Source organism: Cervus elaphus, chromosome X (assembly GCF_910594005.1).
Source record: "Cervus elaphus chromosome X, mCerEla1.1, whole genome shotgun sequence".
Lineage (NCBI taxonomy): Eukaryota > Metazoa > Chordata > Mammalia > Artiodactyla > Cervidae > Cervus > Cervus elaphus.
Genome location: NC_057848.1, coordinates 96,691,985 through 96,702,423, shown reverse-complemented (window position 1 = coordinate 96,702,423; position 10,439 = coordinate 96,691,985). Strand labels below are relative to the sequence as shown.

The following is a 10,439-nucleotide window of genomic DNA, read 5'->3' as shown; positions in this document are numbered from 1 at the left end:
CTTTAGGTTCAATTGGTCCATCTTTTGCTAGCTTCTTTTGGTGAAAATTTGTTATTGGCTTTAAATACTTTTGTAATATAAACATTAATAAAATATATTTCCTGCTATACATTTTGATGGCTTCCCTGGTGGCTCGGTGGTAAACAATGCTTCTGCCATTGCCAGGGATGCAGATTCAATCCCTGGGTCAGGAAGACCTCCTGGAAAAAGAAATAGCAACCCATTCAAATATTCTTGCCTGGGAAATTTCATTGACAAAGGAGTTTGGCGGGCTACAGTCCATGGGGTCATAAAAGAGTCATACATGACTTAGTGACTAAACATCAACAACAATAGTTGATTTACAATGTTGTGCCATTTGCTCAGCTCAGTTCAGTTTCTCAGACATGTCTGACTCTTTGCGACCCCAAGGACTGCAGTACGCCAGGCTTCCCTGTCCATCACCAACTCCCAGAGCCTACTCAAATTCGTGTCCATCACATTGGTGATGCCATCTAACCATCTCATCCTCTGTCATCCCCTTCTCCTCCCCCTTCAGTTTTTCCCAAGATCAGAGTTTTTTCCAATAAATCAGTTCTTCACAGCAGGTGGCCAAAGTGTTGGAGTTTCAGCTTCAGCATCAGTCCTTCCAATGAATATTCAGGACTGATTTCCTTTGAGATTGACTAGTTGGATCTCCCTTCAGTCCAAGGAACCCTCAAGAGTCTTCTCCAACACCACAGTTCAAAAGCATCAGTTCTTCAGCACTATAAGACCTTCTAGAACTAACACCCATAAAAAGATGTCCTCTTCATTATATGGGACTGGAATGCAAAAGTAGGAAGTCAAGAGATACCTGGAGTAACAGGAAAATTTGGCCTTAGTGTACAAAATGAAGCAGGTCAAAGGCTAACAGAGTTTTGACAAGAGAATGCCCTGGTCATAGTAAACACCCTCTTCCAACACAAGAGAATATTCTACACATGGACATCACCAGATGGCCAATACCAAAATCAGACTCATTATATTCTTTACAGCCAAAGATGGAGAAGCTCTATACAGTCAGCAAAAACAAGACCAAGAGCTGACTGTGGCTCAGATCATGAACTTCTTATTGCCAAATTCAGACTTAAATTGAAGAAAATAAGGAAACCCACGAGACCATTCAGGTATGATCTTAATCAAATCCCTTACAACTATACAATGGAGACACAAATTCAAGGCATTAGATCTGATAGACAGAGTACCTGAAGAACTATGGACCACAGTTCATGACATTGTACAAGAGGCAATAATCAAAATCATCCCCAAGATAAAGAAATGCAAAAAGGCAAAATGGCTGTCTGACAAGACCTTACAAATAGCTGAGAAAAGAAGAGAAGCTAAAGGCAAAGGAGAAAAGGAAAGATACCCAATTTGCTCTACAGCAAATTTAATCAGTTATATACCTACATGTATCCATTCTTTTTTTAGATTCTTTTCCCTTATTGGTCATTACAGAGTATAGAGTAGAGTTTCCTGTGCTATAGAGTAAGTTCATATTAGTTATCTATTTTATATATGGTAGGGTGTGTATGTCGATTCCAATCTCCCAATTTATCCTGCTCCTTTCCCCCTTGGTAATCATAAATATGTTTCTACATCTCTAACTTTATTTCTGTTTGATAAATAAGTTCATTTGTACCATTGATTCAGGTTTCACATATAAGCAGTATCACATGATGTTGGTCTTTCTCTGTCTGAATTACTTCCTTCAGTATGACAATCTATGGATGTTTTGCAGAAAGTCATCACTTTTTTCTCAGGTGCAAAGAATTTGTTAATGAAATAAACCACTTGTTATATATGAATAAATAATACTAATATTTATTAGAGAATTATCTGGCTTACTTTCAATATACTAACATTAAAAGGAAAAAAAAAAAAAAGAAATAGAATCAGCAGAGGGTACATCACCAAATTGGGATTTGACCAACATCCAGACTTAAAAAGAGCAGGGAAGTCCCATGACACAGCACATCTGGAGCCCCAGTTGGGAAAGGTCCCAGGCAGTGTGTCCACTTCTTGGGTGAGACTTCAAAAATTGCAGTCTGGGGTTCTTGTTTATAGTCTCAAGGCACAACTGATATCATCGTCAATCTGTGAGCAATTTGCAGCTCTGGTTTCGTGTTAATGCTGTTTGTTTTGTTGTGTGAAACTTGGAATGTTAAGCCTGAGGCTTGGTTGGCCAGACCACCTCCAGGGGCTCAACAGTCTCAAGGTTCATCCCCTACCTTTTAGCTGCAAGGCTTGCACTCGCAGCAGGTAGTCACGACACTCAGTCATGGCCCTGTCCAGGCAGGTTAGAAGCAAGGTCAGAGGCCTGCTCTGCTTTGCCTCCGAAGCTTAAATAAGACTGTTTATTTAATTTTCCTAATACTGGGGTCCATCTGTGTCACAGAAATTGTCATTATTTTGTTCTTTCTATGACAGAGTAATATTTCATTGTATATATGTACCACATCTTCTTTATCCATTCCTCCAGCAATAGACTTTTAAGTTTCTCCTGTGTCCTGGCTATTGTTAATAGTGCTGCAATGAACATTAAGGTTCACATGTCTTTTTAGATTATGGTTTTCTCCAGATATATGCCCAGAAGTTGGATTGCTGGATCATATCATAGCTTTATTTTTAGTTTCTCAAGGAACTGCCATACTGTCCTCCACAGTGGCTGTACCAATTTTTATTCCCATGAGCAATGTAGGAGGTTTCCCTTTCCCCCACACCCTCTCTGATATTTATTGCTTGTAGGCTTTTTAATGGTGGCCATTCTGACCAATGTGAGGTGATACCTTATTGTAGTTTTTATTTGAGTTTCTTTATTTGTGATGTTGAGCATCTCTTCATGTGCCTCTTAGTCATCTATAAGTCTTTTTTTGGAGAAATATCTGTTTAGCTTTCTTCCCATTTATTGATTTGGGTTGTATGGAAACATAAAAGACCCAGAAGAGCCAAAACAGTATTGAGAAAGAAAAAATGGAGCTGGAGAAATCAGGCTCCCAGACTTCAGACTATACCACAAGGCTAAAACAATCACAACAGTATCTTACTGGCACAAAAACAGAAATGTATCTATGATACAAGAAGGAGAAACTGTCCTCAAGCAGGATACCTTGTTGTTATATAATCCTTAGTATAGAGTTTAAACTGAGTTGTTTGTTGTGTAATCATCAGTTCTGGGCTTAAAGGAAAAAAAAATGTTTTAAGTGACTAAGACTAAGGAATGTAGAGGAAAAAAAAAGAGTGAGAGAGAGAAAGAGAAAGAGGCTGATGTCCTTTCCTCCTCCTTGAAAACCCCAGGTCCCTTTCTCCTCCTTGGGGATCCTGGACTTCTTGCCAACCTGCCTAGAAATTGACTTTCTCAATAGATCAAGCTAGTCCCAACATTCCCCTAGCCAAAGTCTAATTCAGAGCAAAGTCTTATCTCTTCAATTCTATGAAAACTGAGAGAAAAGGAAACTGCAGAAGTAAAGTATGATGCTAGCTGAGGTTGGTTTCTATAGTTTAAAGAAAGAAGCACTCTCTGTAACCCAAAAGTGCAAGGTGAAGCAGAAAGTGCTCATGTAGAAGCTGCAGCAAGTTATGCAGAAGATTTAACTAAGACAATTAATAAAGGTGGCTACACTAAAAAATTTTGATGTAGACAAAACAGATACTATCTGGGACTTTTGAAAATAGATACTATCTGGGACTTTCATAACCTGAGAAGAGAAGTCAAGCCTGGCTCTGAAGCTTCAAGGGACAGGCTGATAGCTTGTTAGGGGTCACTTTAAGTTGAAGCCAATGCTCATATACCATTTACCATTTCAAAAATACCAGGAACTTTAAAAATATTGTGCAGTCCACCTGACTTGTGCTCTCTTAAAAGAACAACAAACTTTGAATAAAAGCACATCTGTTTACAATATGCTTTACTTAATATTTTAAGCCCACTATTGAAACCTACTGCTCAAACAAAAATATTATTTTCAAAATATTGCTGTTTACTGAAAATGTACCTGGTTATTCATTTCAGAACTCTGATGGAGAGGTACAGATATTAATATTATTTTCATGACTGTTAACACAACAGCCCATGGATCAAGGAGTAATTTTAAATTTCAAGTCTTATTACTTAAGAAACACATTTTGTAAGACTAAAGCTTCTGTAAGTAGTGATTCTTCTGGTGGATCTGAGCCAAGTTAATTGAAAACTTTCTGGAAAGGATGCACCATTTCATATGCCATTAGGAACATCTGTAATTAATGAGGTAAGGTTAAACTATCAACATTAATCACAGTTTGCAAGAAGTTGATTCCATCTCTCATGGATGGCTTTGAAGGGTACAAGCCAGCAGAGGAAGTAACTGCAGTGGAAATAGCACGATAAATAGAATTGGAGCCCAAAGATGTGGCTGCATTGTTGCAACCTCATGAGAAAACTTTAGTGGATGAGGAGTTTCTCCTTATGGATGAGAAAATTAAGTGGTTTCTTGAGATGGAAACTACTCCTGGTGAAGATATGTGAAGTTTGTTGAAATGAAAACAAAAGATTCACTTTTTTAAATTATGAAGATATGATAATACATGTACAGGAGAATTGGAAAATGTAAGACAAAATTACAAATGCTTATACTATATGTTATACTTATTTTAAGTAGATAAATTAAGTTTTTAGGTGGAATTTCAATATCAAACCCTCAAAAATTAATAGAACAAATAGACTTACAAGAAGGAGGATACAGTAGACCTGAAAAGCACTATGAAACAATTCAACATAATTAAGGTTTATATAAGTTTCACACAACAGCCGGATACAAATTCTATTCAAGTTCCAATAGACTATAAGCCAGGAGACACTGGAACAGATCCAGGGACATAAAACAAAGTGCAAAAATTTCATGGTCTAAATGTATTGTGTATGCTGTATGTATGAACAAAGTATGTAGAATAGTAGACAAACCTAGTTGATAAGCAGCTGAAGGGTTGAGAGTAGTGACTCCAATTTTGACATACTTTCTTCTGTGGATAAAATACTATCAAGCAGAACTGCCTGCTACAGAGAATTCATTCATGAAAAGAAGAGTCAATCAAGGCAGCAAATTTCATTGCTGTCTTATTTCAAGAAATTGCCACAGCCACACTAACCTACAACAACCACCACTCTAACCAGTCAGCAGCCACCTGCATTATATTGAGACAAGGCTTTTAAAACAGCAGAAAGATTAAAACTTGCTGAAGACCCATATAATGGTTAGCATTTTTTAACAATAAAGTATTTTTAATTAAGGTAAATACATTTTAAGACATAATGCTGCTAACACCTATCCAGTTCAAACTCTTCCAGAAAATCGCAGAGGAAGGAAAGGGAAAACTCCCAAACTCATTCTATGAGGCCAAAATTCAAACTTATGTCAAAATTAGACAAAGATACTACACACACTAAAAAATTGCAGGCCAATATCACTGATGAACATAGATGCAAAAATCCTCAGTGAAATTATATCAAATTCCAACAACACATTAAAAAGATCATATACCAGAACCAAGTGTAGTTCTTCACAGGGATGCAAGGATTCTTCAATATATGCAAACAATCAGTGTGATACACCATATAAACAAATTGGAAAAAAAAAAAAAAAAAACGACACACACATAATCATCTCAACAGGTGCAGATAAGGCTTTTAACAAAATTCAACACCCATTTATGATAAAAACTCTCTAGGAAGAAGGCATAGAAGGAACCTACCTCAGCATAATACAGGCCATATATAACAAACCCACAGGGAGAAAAAAAAAAGACAACTCAATGGTGAGAAACTGAGAGCATTTCTTCTAAGATAAGAAACAAGACAAGGATTTCCACTCTCTCCACTATTAGACAATACAGTTTTTGGAGTCCTAGCTGTGGCAATCAGAGAAGAAAAAGAAATCAAAGGAATCCAGATTGGAAAAGAAAAAATAAAATTCTCACTATTTGCAGATGACATGATACTATACATAGAAAACCATAAAGATATCAGGAGAAAATTGTTAGAGCTAACCAATGAATTTAGTAAAGTCACAAGATATAAAATTAATACACAGAAATACATTGCATTCCTAAACACTAACAATGAAAAATGAGAAAGATAAATTATGGAAAGCATCCCATCCACCACTGCAAAATAAATAAATAGATAAAATACCTACAGATAAACCTACCTAAAGAGACAAAAGACCTGTATGCAAAAAACTATAAGGAATTGATGGAAGAAACCAAAGATGACATGAACAAATGGACAGATATACTATGTTCTTGGATTGGAAAAATCAATATAGTGCAAATAGCCATATGATCCGAAGCAAACTGCAGATTCAATACAGTCTAACTACCAATGGTATTTCTATCAAACTACCAATGGTATTTCTCACAGAACTAGAACAACAACAAAAAAAATCACAATTTGTATAGAAACACAAAACACCTCGGATAGCCAAAGCAATCTTGAGAAGAAAATTGAAGATGGAGAAATCATACTTCCTGACTTCAGACCTATATTACAAAGCTACATCATTAAGACAGTATGGTATTCACACACACACACACACACACACACACACACACACACACACACACACACAAACAGAAATATAGAGGAATGGAACAAGGCAGAAAGTCCAGAAATAAATTCATGCCCCTGTGGACACCTGATCTTTGACAAAGGAGGCAAGAATATACAGTGGAGAAGACAGCTTCTTCAGTCAGTGGTGCTGGGTACACTGAACTGCTACATGTAATAGAATGAAATTATAACATTTCCTAACACCATACACAAAAATAAATTCACAATGGGTTAAAGATTTAAATGTAAGTCCAGAAACTGTAAAGTTCTCAAAGGAAAATGCCAGAGGAAGAGAGGTGGGCATGCAACAGCCAGAGCAGAAAGGCAAGTGGCTGCTTCAATCTTGGCCCCAGGGACTGCATCTTCCACCAAACTGTGAACAGTTGTCTTCCTGGGATCCTGGACGGTTGACATCTGATAGTATTGTCTTATCCTGAGATCAGCTCCCCAGAGTAGATACAAAGCACATCTGTGACTGTGCACTAACCAAGCGCCCAGTTGTCTGAGCTGTTCAGACCTGGGAAGGGAACAATACGTACATCCCATCTGGGTCCGTGCCCTTGCAAAGCGCCTGAGAACCTGAGCCACTTAGACCTGAGAAGTGCATGAAACACAGAACCCACTTGGGATAGTACCCTTGCAGAGCACCCTGGAGCCTGAGAAATGTGGAACCAGAAAGCACACACCACCTTGGGCTGTATCAAACCCAGTATGGTCCATACACTGCAAGCACTTCCCACACATGCAAACTGTATTTGTTTGCAATGTCTCTCCATCCCCACTACACAACTGAACAAGTGAGCCTAAACAAGTGGCCACCTTCGCCCCCTTGGGTCAGGGCAGACATTAGACACTGAAGAGACTTGCCAAAAGAGGAAGCCAAAATAAACAAAGAAGAGGGAACCACTCTGGAACTGACAGGTGCAATAGATTAAAACCCTGCTGCTAATACTGACTGTGCATTTGAGGGGCACCTATAGAGCTTGAGAGGAGAAGGCAATGGCACTCCAGTCCAGTACTCTTGCCTGGAAAATCCCATGGATGGAGGAGCCTGGTAGGCTGCAGTCCATGGGGTTGCTAAGAGTCGGTCACGACTGAGCAACTTCACTTTCACTTTTCACTTTCATGCATTGGAGAAGGAAATGGCAACCCACTCCAGTATTCTTACCTGGAGAATCCCAGGGATGGGGGAGCGTGGTGGGCTGCCATCTATGGGATCGCACAGAGTCGGACATGACTGAAGTGACTTAGCAGCAGTAATAGAGCTTAAGAACAAGTACAAGCTGGGATAAGGAACTATCTGACACTGAACTGACCCCACACTTCCCATGACAGCTCCAGAGAAATTCCTAGATATATTTTTACTATTATCACTTTATTTTTTTAAATTGTAGTTCTTTATTACTCCTTTAACTTTCATTTTTTATAAGCTACTATTACCTATCAAAAGCTACCATATTTTTAAAAACAAATTCCATATATATATGTATATGTATATATATATATATATGTGTATATATATATATATAATTTTTATAATGTAATTTGATTTCTATTTTTATATTGTATTTTTGAGAGTCTAACCTCTATTCTAGATTTTTAATCTTTGCTTTTTGGTATTTGTTATCAATTTTTTACCTTTAAGAATATAACTTTCAGTATCTATTTTCATTTAGTGATTTGATTAGTGTCTTGATTGTTCTCTCACCTTGTGACTCTCCCTTTTCTCCTCCAAGTCACCTCTGTCTCTTTCCTCCCTCTTCTCTTCTCTACTAAGCCTGTGAATCTCTCTGGGTATATTAGGTTGTGGAGAGATGTAGATAATTGATTACTGGCTAGATTGCTCTCTCCCCCTTTGACTCCTCATTTTCTTTTCCTGGTCACCTCTATCTCCCTCCTGCTTCTTCTCTTCTCTATATAACTCTGTGAACCTGGCTGTGGAGAATTATTTCACCATTAACCTAGGGATTTTATCTTCTATGCTGTATGGATGGAGAAGTCTTGAGGCTACTGTAAGAGAAGGACCAAAAGCCAGAGGCAGAAGGCTTAACTCCGAACTTTAGAACATTAGAGAACTCCACACACCAGGGAACATTAAGAGACAAGAGCTCACCCAAAAGTCTCCATACCTATACTGAATCCAAGCTCCAACCAAGAGCCAACAAGTTCCAGTGTAAGACATACTACACTAGTTCTCCAGAAAAGCAGGAGCACAACCCTGAGTGTTAAAAGACTGTCTGAACAAAACCATGCCAAATCCATAGATACCCCAAAATGCACTACTGGACACTTCATTGAACTCCATAGAGAAGATATCCAGCTCCACCCACCAAAACAAAGATGCAAGCTCCCACATCCAGGAAACCTTGACAAGCCAATGGTCCAAACCCTCCCACAGGGAGCAGACTCCACAATTAAGAGAAACAATGAACTTCCAGCCTGAAGAAAGGACACCCCAAACAAAGCAATTTAAATAATATTAAAACGCAGAGAAGTATTCAGCAGGTGAAGGAACATGATTAAAAACCCACCAAACCAAATAAAACAGGAGGAGATAGGGAGTCTACCTGAAAAAGGTTTCAGAATTGTGATAGTAAAGATGATCCAAAATCTTGAAAACAAAATGGAGTTACAGATAAATAGACTAGAGAAAAGGATAGAGAAGTTGCAAACATGTTTAACAAGGACCTAGAAGAAATAAAGAACAGTCAGTCAATAATGAACAATTCAATAACTGAGATTAAAAGCACTCTGGAGGGAACCAACAGTAGAATAACTGAGGTAGTAGAGAGAATAAGTGAAGTGGAAGATAGAATGAAGGAAATAAATTAAATCAAGAAGAAAAAGAATTTAAAAATGAGGACAAACTCAGAGACCTATGGGTCAATGTTAAATGCTCCAATATTCAAATCATAGGTGTCCCAGAAGAAGAAGACAAAAAAGAAAGGGCATGAGAAAATTCTTGAGGATATAATAGTTGAAACTTTCCCTAAAATGGGGAATGAAATAGCAAGCCAAGTTCAAGAAACCCAGAGTCCCAAACAGGATAAACACAAGGTAAATCACCCCAAGACACATATGAATCAAACGAACAAAGATCAAACACAAAGATCAAACATTAAAAGCAGCAAGAGAAAAGCAACAAAAACACACAAAGAGATCTCCATAAGGATAACAGCTGATCATCCCATAGAAACTCTTCAGGTCAGAAGGAAATGGCAAGACATACTTAAAGTGATGAAAGAGAAAAACCTACAACCAAGATTACTCTACCCAGTAAAGATCTCATCCAGATATGAAGGAGAAATCAAAAGCTTAACAGGCAAACAAAAGAGAAGAGAATTCATTATTACCAAACCAACTCTTCAGCAAATGCTAAAAGATCTTCTCTAGGCAGGGAACAGAGAAAAGGCTTATAAAAACAAACCCAAAATAACAAAGTAAATGGAAATTGGATCATACTTATCAATAATTACCTTAAATATAAATGGATTAAATGCTCCAATGAAAAGACAAAGACTGGCCAAGTGGATACAAAAAAAATGACCCATATATATGCTGTCTAAAAGAGACCCACGTCAAAGCTAGGGTTAAATACAATATGAAAGTGAGGGGCTGGAAATAGATATTTTATGCTAATGAAGACCAAAAGAAAGCAGGAGTAGCGATATTCATGGCAGATAAAATAGACTTTGAAATAAAGACCATGATTAGAGACAAAGAAGAACACTACATAATGATCATAGGATCATTCCAAAAAGAAGATATAACAATTATAAATGTATTTGCACCCAACACAGGAGCACCTAAATATGTAAGGCAATTTTTAACAAGT

The 10,439-nt window shown here is 37.6% G+C and overlaps 1 long non-coding RNA gene across 1 annotated transcript; it reads right to left on the bottom strand.

Annotated features, from left to right (window-relative positions):
* Nucleotides 1-847: 847 nt before the first annotated feature.
* On the bottom strand, nt 848-10,054 carry LOC122689304. Its single transcript, XR_006339794.1, has 3 exons — nt 9,958-10,054; nt 7,289-7,293; nt 848-858 (listed from the first exon to the last, which is right to left on the bottom strand). It is a non-coding gene; the product is annotated as an uncharacterized LOC122689304 (long non-coding RNA).
* Nucleotides 10,055-10,439: the final 385 nt, after the last annotated feature.